General features: G+C 38.5%; 1 long non-coding RNA gene across 1 annotated transcript; it reads left to right on the plus strand.

The window, feature by feature from the left end:
• Nucleotides 1-3688: 3688 nt before the first annotated feature.
• LOC123459292 lies at nucleotides 3689-7050 on the plus strand. Its single transcript, XR_006636196.1, has 5 exons — nucleotides 3689-3729; nucleotides 4170-4191; nucleotides 4836-4876; nucleotides 5533-5554; nucleotides 7019-7050. It is a non-coding gene; the product is annotated as an uncharacterized LOC123459292 (long non-coding RNA).
• The last annotated feature ends 5108 nt before the right edge of the window (nucleotides 7051-12158 follow it).

The raw sequence follows: 12158 nt of genomic DNA on the forward strand, positions 1-12158 counted from the left end.
TAAGTTTCTCATTTCTTTGCCGCTTTTTCTTTAGTATCTGGTTTCAATGACTAGGGTGCTGGAATAACTACCTAAGCTCTATTGCACAGCCCTGAAGCATCAAGTGCATTTTAAGTAAAATGTGAATCATAGCACCAAAGACTATTAGTTATTCTCTTGTGTTCCTAGATGTAGCAGATACCTGTACAGAGGTGGAATATATGGACAAGGAAACCCCAATTGAAGTAAGTGAAAAGGTAAAGCTACCTGCTCTTGCTTGAACTAAAAATGTTGCTTAATTTCCAGTTTTTATTTGATTTTGGCATAAAAATATGAAACCAAGCATTATACACACTTAAATATAGCAGATCCTATTTTATGTACTAGTATAAAAACCAATAACAACTGTTCAATTGTTTGAAATGGCATTTGCAAAATGGTGGCTTCAGGTTACACACTGTACACTAGGCCTACTCCTACTTGGAAGCATTGTCTTCTCTTGGGATGAAATGTTTTGAATTTATGACCAAAGACAGAGTGAAATAAATTCTCCATGCAGATACTATGGGCTCCCAGTGAAATATCTTATCCGTGTTTGGTAATCCTTTCATTTGAGTGCTTCCTGTATGTCTTCAATATAAAGAAGAGAAATGATACAATGTACCCACAAGTCCCATGACTTAGTTCTTACAATGTCTGTGCTTCTATAATTGCAGATGTGTGCTGATGACGATTTAACTGGTAAGTATTCTAGTATTCCTTTGCAAAGGAAAGCTTGATGTTGGAATACTTACTGAATTCTCTTTGAGGAGAAATAGTAATTCTTGCTTTCTCAAGGCTGAAAGGATTGAGGACATGTTGGAGAAGAAAGAGCACTTTCTATTTAAAGAATTATAGTTAATTGTCTAAAGCAGTTGCACTCAGGATAGGTCTACTTGGGCTTGTGTACTTAAAGAATTCTGGGGACTTTTGTGCTAATATGGTTTTGATTTTGAATATACATGTGATAATGTCTGAGGTTATGTTTTCTCAGAAGATACTGGAAATTTTAAACACCATTGCCCTCCACCAGTTTATTAAAAAAAAAATCTATGGCAAACATCCTATAAATGAACTCTATGTAAATTAGTCATCTAGTCCTGAGTACATTTATGACTAAAGTTTGTTTGATATTACCCTGATATAGAACCTGTGCCCTCATATTTGTATGTGGACAAGTAGAAAGAAGACTTCAGATATGTGGACATATCTGTTCCTCTCTGATTCGCTTTTGTATCTATACCTTGTTAGGGAGACACTCATTCGAGAAGAGAGTCTATAGAGCCTGTTTATTCCTGAAGCACTCCATACTCTATTTCATAAGTCCTATCTATCCCTAGAGTTCCCTGAAATGTCACATAAACTACACAGTAACATGAACGTGTTTCCCCAGACTTTGGCCTAGTTCATCATGTGATGAGTGCCACTATAACTGTTTAACCTCAGTGCATAATTTCAGTGGTGAAAGCAATCAATAGAACAATTATAGTCACCCATGAAAAGTCTTAGGACATGTCTAAAATTGTCTACAAAAATAAAATTCGTTCAATAATTTTGTGCACTTGACAATTTAATTTTAAGGTAACAAAATGCTCAAGTGTTTGTCTATTAAAGACCTCAGAGGAGGAATAAACAAGAACTGTAAGTTGGTTGTCTGCCTGGTTGACATACTGCTTCAGATTTTCTTATGCTTCTGGGGTAAAAGCATCAGGACACAAGCCCTGATGGTTCTCAAATGAATATGGTTATGGTGACTGCCTACTGTGGTCTCTGTACCACTAACTGAGAAGAAACACAGGAAATAGAAAATGAAGAATGGAAGGAAAATTGTGACTATCTTTTTAGGATTTTCAACACGTTTAACTTTTTTATATTTATGAACTTAGGATCACCAGCTAATATGATGGAAAGTTTCATAGTATCATTTCCAAGACCATGAAAAAATTTGTGTTAAGTACTTGGGAATTAATAGAATGGTGTAATGCAGTAGTAACATTGGCAGATCTGATGGTATTGGTCCATATAAAGACCACATGACGTTTTCATTGACTTCCAAATGAGAAGTAGAAATGATCAGAGTGTCACCACATCATAGTGTATAGTTAAGACCTTGTATAGACTGACCATCTTATACCACCATAATGTGGACCCTGAGCATAAATACAGAGACTTAGTTCTGCCATTAAGGCTTGACCCCTAACAACTGTTTTTCCACAAAAACAGATAGTATAATCAAAGTAGAAACAAATGACCACATTCTTCTGGCTAAGAGTGAAATGTAGTTAGAAATCACTTAGGAAATGTGGAAGGAGTGCAAAGCTGAGTGCACAGGATCCCCATGGAAGCATTCCTCATGACCTGCTCTTGGTCTGCCCCTCCTTTCATTAGAAAAGGTGTGGTTTTTGTTCTGTGTGTCCTTTTGTGTAAACTATGTAAATGATATTGAAATGCTTATTTAGACAGCTGATATGTCAGCATGAACACATATCACGCACACAGAAATTGGTGAAGTTTTAGCAATTTTTTCAGCACCTAGAAAGGAATTAAAAATCTGTGTTTAAATCTAAATATTTGAATGTTTCTTCCTATGATAATTTAAATTGTAAGTTTATTTCCTGTGCTAACTATGCTAAATCAGGTCTCTCAGCATCATGTGGCATACATAGAATGCTCTCTGGGATTCAAACAAGATCATACAGTGATGTCCTTCATAGAGTGTGACACAATATCTTCTGACTATTCTGATCACAGTGAACCAAAACAGTGTGCAGACAGAGTTCATAAAGACAATAGGACATTGGAAATGGTGGATTATTATCGAATACTTGTACTTTAATGAGAATTCTATATTTGAGGATCATGTAGCAAAACTTTAGTGATACATATGACATAATTTGTTTGCTAGCATGGAGACCATGTCATCACCAAAACTGGCATGGAATTAACTTCCATATCTTGTAAAAATTGACAGCCTATGCCAGCATTCTGAATGCAAGTAGTTTGAAATGCCCTTGGAAATGTCATGAGGACCTTATCAATTCAGATAGTTTTTCAATCATGAGGGAAGGAAGGCAAAAGTCTTCCATTGAATGTCAGTGTGCAGTATATGTCATTGCAGCTCATTATTAGTTTTAATTGTGAGTTAGGGATTTCTGAAGTCCATAGATTCATGAAATTCCATATAATTGGCCTCAAACTCTTGTGACTTCACTCTCTGGGTGCTGGAATCACATGCATGTGTCACCCAATTCAGTTCACTTTGATTATAGCGCATCACTTATACTGCTGGTAACTATAAAGCCAAGGTTTCTATGTGTTCTTCATTCCAACTCCTCTCCCATACTTTTTTTTTTAATTTTTTTTTTTTTTTTTTGAGTTAGGGTCTCACTCTGGCCCAGGCTGACCTGGAATTCACTATGGAGTCTCAGGGTGGCCTCGAGCTCACAGCGATCCTCCTACCTCTGCCTCCCGAGTGCTGGGATTAAAGGCGTGCGCCACCACGCCCGGCCTCTCCCATACTTTTGTAGCCTGGAGGGGAGCCCACAAGTAGCTTAGTCCACACTTGCTAATCATCCCCCTCCTTGTATCTTTGTCCACATAACTAAAGCTCCCAAAGTCATTTATAAGCACCAGTTACAACCATACTGATCATTGCTCTGTATCATCCTAGGTGTCTTGTCAGCACAGACACCAAAGGATCCACAGCACAAGGTAAAGCACCATTTTTTATCTTCTATGGAAATACATCTCTGTGTCTCAGCCAATATGAATAATTCTTGCACAGACATTTGTTACTGGGTGGTGTGGAAATGAATTGAACTCATCTGCAAAGCAATTAATGACTATCTAGGACAATTACTATCACCACATTCTTGTAAGTGTATATTAGAAGGATTTCCCCAAGGAATTATTTTCCTTCTCTTACCAAGGACTTTGTACTGTGTAAAGAGTCTTAAGAAGTCCACTAAGCATGAAAATTATTACCCTTTGTAGTGGTGTCTTTTGAGACAGCTGTTTAGCTATATGGCCATTGATTGAACCCACTGTTCTCCTGTCTGTTTTCCTATGTTATCAAAAGAAATCCAAACCTACATAAATAAAGTGAGTGGGATGTCCTCATTCTCACCTTGTCACCTTTTCTATATTTGCAGGACTCTACGACATTGGAGCCTGGTATGTATTCTAAATTAGTAATAGGCTTGAGAATCATCCTACCATTTCAGTGCCAAGATTTGTGACCTGACTTGCTGACACGAATGAGGGCTGGGTGTGGGAAGCCAATGAGATGAAACAATTCTTTCATGAGGACTGTATGGATATTCAGTGCAAAAGTGAGGTTTGATCTGAATATATTGAAATGTTCTTGGAGATGTCAAGAAGATCTTAACAATTTATATGCCTTTCAAAAATGTGAGGAGAATGATGGGAATCTTCCATTGTGTGATAGTGCACCTTGTACACCATTTCTGCTTCATTGTTCATTTTGTGAAAGGATGTCATGTTTACTGTGAACCTGAGATGGCCTCAAACTCTTGTGGGTCCACCTTCTGAATTCTGGGATTAGAATCATGTGCCACACCACTCAATTTAGCTTGATCATTGCATATTAATGACAGTGAATTTATCATCAAGTCCAAGTGTACTATGAGTGATTACTTCCTGTATGTTTCCCATCCTCCTTCTAGTCAGGAAGTTGTTACATCAGCAGCTCCCACTTTCTATACAGCTCTATACCATCATGTATATATATGGAACACCCTTGAGTGACTCATAAACACTAATTACCAATAAAATAACAGTAGTTTGTTTCCCTCTAGATGTTATGGCAGTCAAAATTCCAGGAGAATCAGAAAACAATGTAAGAGAACTTTAAAAATAATTACATAGAAATGTAGAAACATGGTTAGTCTATGTGCATTACTCTTAGACAGAAGTATATTCTGGGTTGGGTGCACTTGACTGGCAATCTCCTACCAATTGATTTATTACTCTCTTCTATAGTTAATGTTGTCACATCTATGATAAGTGAATGGTACAGTGTTTACCTCACAAATGATATTCCTTCTTGTTCCAAAAATTGTATTTGATTGTGTAAATGTCTGAGTGGTTAAAGGAGCTTGCTTTTAAAGATGGCCAGGACAGCTTTGATGCCCCAGTACCAACATAAATCTAGACTCACACAGTGGTGCATACACTTGTTTTCAGGCCCAAAAGTCCTGGAACCCTAGAGCAGCTATACAATCTCATTCAGACTCTTTGAAACAAATTTTAAAAGAAATTTACAGAAAAGGATTTCGATTTCAATGAAGGTAGAAATGAAGTTGTCATACATACTATATCTGAAATCCACTAGCTTTTTGAAATGGTGGCTTATGTGACAGCTTTGTAGCAATGTCGCCATTGATTAAATGTACTGTGTCTCTGTCTGGTGTGCTATGTGATCACAATATTCCAGACTTAGGTAAAGTATACAGTATGCCCTGAACAAACAGTATTTCTTTTCTATAATTTCAGGATACCAGCAGATCAGAACATGGTATGTACTCTGAATCAAGTCATTTCTTATGGAAGTATCTTACTGTTTCAGTCTTGAGATCCCTGGATCTGAGTTCCTGCTAGGAATGAGGGTTAAGTGTGTGGTATTGAGGTGAAAAGGTTCTGCCCTGATATGTATATTGAATATCTATGGAAAACTGAGGTTGATCCTGTAGGAACCAAAGTTGCATTATGTGTAGGATGGAATAGATTCTCCACTGTCCATATTGACTTTCTTCTGGAAGTTTCTAATGTAGATACATGGAATTTCAGAAATTCCACATGTATCAACTGTGAAGGTGGGCTGGGGAAATGGCTTAACAGTTGAAGCATTCTCCTTCTCAGTCTAAAGAGCTAGATTTGATTCCCAAAGAGGCACATAAGCCAGATGCACAAGGGGCACGTGTGTCTAGTTTTCATTTGCAGTGGCTATAGGCCCTGGCATACCTATTCTCTTTTCTCTCTGCCATTTTGTCCTTCTCTATCCAGCACTTAAATAAATAAAATATTTAAACAATAGTGAAGATTCCTATCAGATGATTCTTGTCAGATCCAATCCTGAGGACTCAGGATCAGTTAGGTTGTACCTTCTGCTCAGGAGACTATACATGTCTGAAAGGTATTTGTAAGGACAAGGGAATATGTATGGAGGCTCTTGTACTATCCTTTTTCAACAGCATAATTGTAAGCAGTGCTGTATACCCATTGGATGTGCCTTGCTTCTGGCTCTAAAGATGACCTTTCTTTGAGGGCCTACTCCTACCTGTTTCTACCTCTGCCCAAACTCCAAGCCTTTGGTAATTCTCTTAAAGAACTGTGCCCATGAAGTGTTGTATTAGGTTTTAATCAGTGACCTGCTTACAAGAAATGTAACAGGAACAAGTCTCACATAGCACTGACATGAACCTGGGGATGAGGGCTTAAAGAGTGAGCCAATGGAAAGAGATCTTTTCTCTCTTCCTACCGGGACTTACAGCAGTGCATTAATGTTCCTCTCTCCTCATTGATTTTGGTTAGGAGTGCATGAACAACTATCTAAAATGTACTGGGGAGGGTAAATTTGGCACTCTGTGTTTTCATGGTCACTGATGCCACTCCCCAAACAATTTTATTTTGAATACTCTTGAACCATTGTCTATGAGACATTGAGGATATTTCTTTTAAGAATTTGTATTAGATTCCACTTAGCATGCATTATGACCCAGATGTCTTAATGAATTTAAAATATCATCTTTCTGGTTTTCAAAGGGACTATTGTAAATGATAAGACCCTAGTCCTTTTTCAAGACTGTGTCCTTTTCCACAATAACAGAATGTGAATGGCCCAGGTACTCATTTCTTTGCAGATTCTTTATTGTTGCAGCCACTGAATCTGATATTCAACTCACAGTCATATACCCAGTATGCTCTAAGTAAAACATAAGACTCTCACCTGTGGTTAACAGTTATTCTATTATCTTCCTAGTTGGCGATGTTACTGCTTATGATCAGCCACACACCAATAATGATGAAGACAGTGAAGCCAATGACAAGGTAAGGCAACCTTTCCTTGTCTGAAATAAAAATGTTGCTATCTTCATTTCCTGTTGTAGCTGAACTTGGCCATGAATATATGACACTAAGCATTATAGATATTTACAAGTATTACCATTGTGTTTTCTGAAATGGTAGAATAGGTCCTTTCAGAGTGTTGAGCAAAAGGTCATTTTCAAATGGGGAACTTAGAAATTTACCAATTCACCCTTGATTTCAAAAGTCTTTACAAATACCAGTACAGGTTACACAATGCATATTGTCCTAACTTCCCTTGTCTGTAGCATTCTTATTTAGATTAAAATTTGAGTTATTTTTACTCAAATGTGGACAGGCCTATTTTATATGTTCCAAAGCAGCACATATATTTTGTCTAAGTAGCCTCCTCTGAAACTTTTATGGTTTGAATAGAGTTAAGGGTATTCCCTGAGGTCAGTGTGGTGGAAGATTCTTATGTCCAGTATGTAGTGTTGATAATACCTTTCAGTCATGAGACCCAGTGTAGACAATGGGAACATACAGATACCTCACATTCACCTTTAGAAAGGAGGACATTCAAGCAAGAATGGGATGTTTCTAATGTAGCTGTGTAACTTAGGGATTTTCAATGAAGGTCAAACAGACAAAGCTGGGCTTTGAAACAGCATAAGTTTCAAATGTACTCTTTTTCACAAAGTACCCAGCACCATATGCCCTGTGGCCGGAAGACATGATAGACTAATCCATTCTTAGACTGGCTGTTCATTTCTCTCCTAGATCCCATTTTCCCAAGTCACTGGGAGAACCAAAGAATGTGGGCAAAGTGAACACAGCTTGATCTGGAACTCAGATTATTTTTTTTTCTTCTCTCCATTACAGGTTGGATCAAGGAAGACGACATTGTGTATGTATTCTGAAATCACTTTCTAAAGACATGTTTTAAATAAGAATGATGTAAATATTAGGTTTCCTTTCTTTCTGGTTCACCACTATGATCTCAGCCTTCTGCTAGGAATAAGGGTTGAGAATACAGCCCCAGGATTCAGTGGTGTTCCCTCTATTGTGTTTCAGATTTTGTGTGTGTGTGTGTGTATGTGTGTATATATATATGTAGTTTTTTTTTCCATTGAGGACATGAATTTTTATCCCAATTATCTAACATAATTTTCTTTATCTTTTTCTTTTTTTCCAAGTAGGGTCTCACTCTAGCCCAGGCTGAGCTAGAATACACTATGGAGTCTCAAGGTGGCCTCAAACTCATGGTGATCCTCCTACCTCTGCCTTCCAAGTGCTGGTATTAAAGGCGTGTGCCAACACACCTGGCTCCAACCTAATTTTCAATGGCAGTTTGTCAAGAAAAAAAATAAATTCCAAATATAGACTCTACCTACATTAACTAGTTCCAACCTCATCAAAAACATGTATGGTAAATTTATTTCCCTGAACACCCCTTTACAGATGAATAATCCAATGCACAGAAGTAAGTAACAAGGCTCACCAAACTGTGGGCTAAATAAGCCACAAGACAATCTCAAATATGTGGTCCAATATTGCACTTAAAGTATACACCTCTATTTAGTCATCCACGAGATCAGTAGGCACTGTATAAGAGTTCTAGGCTATCAGAGTTGATTATGTCTCAGTTCATAGAGAGCTTATTTTGCATGCAGGAAGCTTATGGGTGAATTCCCAGCATTACAGAAACAAAATCTATGCATACCAGGGATACTCCAGTTTACAAAGATCTCAAACCCAATCATGATTGCCTCACTGGTCATGAGAGAGGCTGGGCATGGTGACGCATGAATTTAATCCCAGCACTCATGGGTGGGGCAGAGGCAGGAGAATCAGCATTTGTGGCCAGCCTGAAAATGATATGAATTCCATGACAACATGACCTAGAGTGAGACCCTACCAAAAAAAAAAAAAAAAAATCTGAGATAGCGTTCACCTGTAGATATCACAAGTGAATTATATAAAATCCCACATTCTTCTGGTTAGATCATGGTTTCTGAACATGAGAGTGTCCACTTGAAAATGGCGAGTGTGTGTCATAATTACATTTCTAATAAGCATGGTTCATTATAGCTAGAACTGTTGAAGTACTTTAACTAATTGACCAGCATTATAAGGAGTCCAAATAGCAACAGAGCTTAGTGATAGTGTCCACTCAGAATGGCAGACAACAATTCTTTATCAGGGTCAATCATTCTGTTGGTAGTAAATTTATGAAGGTGAGCTGGACTCTGCTCAAAAGGTACTTTTTCTGAATGATATTGTGCATGCTGACAGGGAAATGAAATCACAAGGATCTAATCCATCCTGTGGATTTGTATCAACAGCATTGAAAAGTGAGGATGTATATCATTTTTTTTTTCAGAAGGCTTCATCATTAGGATGTGTCTGTGTGTGCAGGCCTTGGCTATGGAAGACCTTGGTAGGAGTAGTTCATATAGGCTACGAATACAGTGTGCATGAACAGAGCATGCATGAATCCCTGGATTCAATTCCTAGTACTGAACAAAAGCAGACATGGTTGAGTACTCCTGTCATCCTACACCTCAGGAAGAAAGAGCAATAGGATCAGATATTAAAAGTTCTCGTCAGCTACATTAAAAAATTTTCTTTATATATTTTTATTAGTTATGTACATAGTCTGTAGACAGTCATGTTGTTACCATAGTTAGCATCGTCCTTTCATTCCCCCACTGCTGGGACCTTCCTTGTTGGGGAATGTGGATCATGCATTGTGGGGTTAGCCATCAGTTATGGGTAAGATGTATTGTCTCTGTGCATAATGTCTCAACATGTGGCTTTAAGAATCTGTCCACCCCCTCTTCCACAAATTTCTCTGAGCCATGTTGGATTCATTTTAGATCTACTTCAGTCATGAGGTTTTGGGAGCCTCTGTGTGTGGATATCTGGTTTCATAGGAGTTGAGTGTTCTCTGTGTCTATCTCCTTCACCCTTGTGCTGGTACTAGGTCCACCAAGAAAGCAACACTCTTACTCATTTCTTCAGTTACTTTGGTTTCATCTGGGGGCCTGGTGTGGTGTGATGTGTTGATTTTCTCCTCAGTATGTGTCAATCTGAAAAAGAGAAGGAAATTCTCCAATGGCAAATGGATTAACCATCATTATTTTACAGATAATTTAATAGGTATAGGCCCTCTGGTAGCCCATGATTTGTGCAATTGTGATAAAGTAGAGTATACTACTTTGGGGATATGGTTCTGACTTTTTTTTCCAGCTCAAGTTATGGGTTCCATTCCACTGAGCAGTTCAGTTAACCAAATCAAGAGCAGTTGGTTACCCACCATGGGTGTGCCACTACTGCACTTATATGCACATCATGTCAGGTTGTTTGTTGCTGAGTAGATTGGACAAATTTTGGTCATTTCCCTTAGTCACTTATGTAATACCTTCTGTCACTAGACACACTGTCTGGAGACTGACTGTCTGCCAGATTCCAGCCAGGTCACTCCATGTTCCATACCAACAGCATATGGTGTCTTCAGCAGTAGGGTCTTTCCACTAACCTTTGGTAGGTCATCAAGTACTCTGATGGAAGTCTTTCTTACTTTGGGAAACCTTGTAGTTCTCTCTGACCAACAGCTAATTGTAGATGTTAGCCACATAGTGGTACTTGGAGTTACCCAAGGAAAAGAAGGAAGAAATATTTAGGTAATATAAATGAGATAGAGATAGAGAGGAGAGAGAGAAATAGGAGAAGATTAAGGCACAAAACTGGACCCAAATGGCAATGGTACTATAAAATTGTACATTCTAAAAGATAGACTAACTGTTTGAACCTTCATCAGGTCCTTAGAAGGAACAAATGAATTATAGAGCCCTGTAGAGAGTATGATGAAGACTAATGTTAATTCATTTTTTTTAAATTTGTTTTTGTTCATTTTTTATTTATTTATTTGAGAGCGACAGACACAGAGAGAAAGACAGATGGAGGGAGAGAGAGAGAATGGGTGCACCAGGGCTTCCAGCCTCTGCAAACGAACTCCAGATGCATGCGCCCCCTTGTGCATCTGGCTAACGTGGGACCTGGGGAACTGAGCCTCGAACTGGGGTCCTTAGGCTTCACAGGAAGCGCTTAACCGCTAAGCCATCTCTCCAGCCTAATTCATTTTTATTATTAGATATGGGCGTATCTTTTTGTATGTAACATCACCTGTTGGTACCGATCTTTCCCTTCTCCATTCTCCTTTTCTGAAAAGGCCTTTCTAGTTAGGAATACAGATCCACTCCATGGGGATTGCGGGTACTATATTGTGGGGGAGGACAGAGGCAATGTGTCTGTGCACAGCATCCCTTTCACAATCTTTCCATCCCTCTTCCACAAGATTCTCTGAGCCTGGCTGGGAGCATTTTAAGTCTACTTTAGTGATGGGCACTTAGGAGCATCTGGTTTGATAGATGTTGAGTGTCCTCAGTATCTTTCTCCATCACCCTTGTACTGATATCAGTGTAAGTAAGAGAGCAGCACTCTTGCTCATTTCCCCAATTCCTCTGTGGTTTCAGCTGGGGCCAGGGTAGAGTGTGTTGGGTTGTTTATCTTCTCAGGTCTAGTTTCCATCAGAAATATAGAAGCAGATTCTTGAACAGAGATTGAAGTCAGAACCAGTTAAGTGGAATAACCATTATTAACTTAGAAAGCATTAAAAGGGGTTAGACACTCATATATTCATTCATTGGCTTAAGCAGATTATGTACTGTGGGCCTTGAAGGAGTAAGCCCTTCAAGTATGTGCATCTCATCTAGGTCAAATTGTGGCTGTAAGACACTTAACACTCTGTCTTTTGATTCTTTTGATAGTCATGGGATCAGCTCTGATAGTCACTATGTCTGCATGCCTGAGGTCTCTTGGTCCCATGTCTGGCCAGGCTCTGCAGTGTGCTGGCCTTATGTTTACTGTGACAGTGGGAAAAATAAATGTATCTTGCTCAGTAGCATTTGGTAGCTCTGTGGGTATCTGGCCTTGTTTCATTTGCATTAATTATGTGTATTTTATACTTTTAAAGAACTCATGTTTTCTAATTTCTGAAGTTTGAATGACTCTGTGATTTACCATTCCTTTAT

The sequence above is a fragment of the Jaculus jaculus genome, chromosome 3 (genome assembly GCF_020740685.1).
Source record: "Jaculus jaculus isolate mJacJac1 chromosome 3, mJacJac1.mat.Y.cur, whole genome shotgun sequence".
In the NCBI taxonomy this organism is placed as follows: Eukaryota; Metazoa; Chordata; class Mammalia; order Rodentia; family Dipodidae; genus Jaculus; species Jaculus jaculus.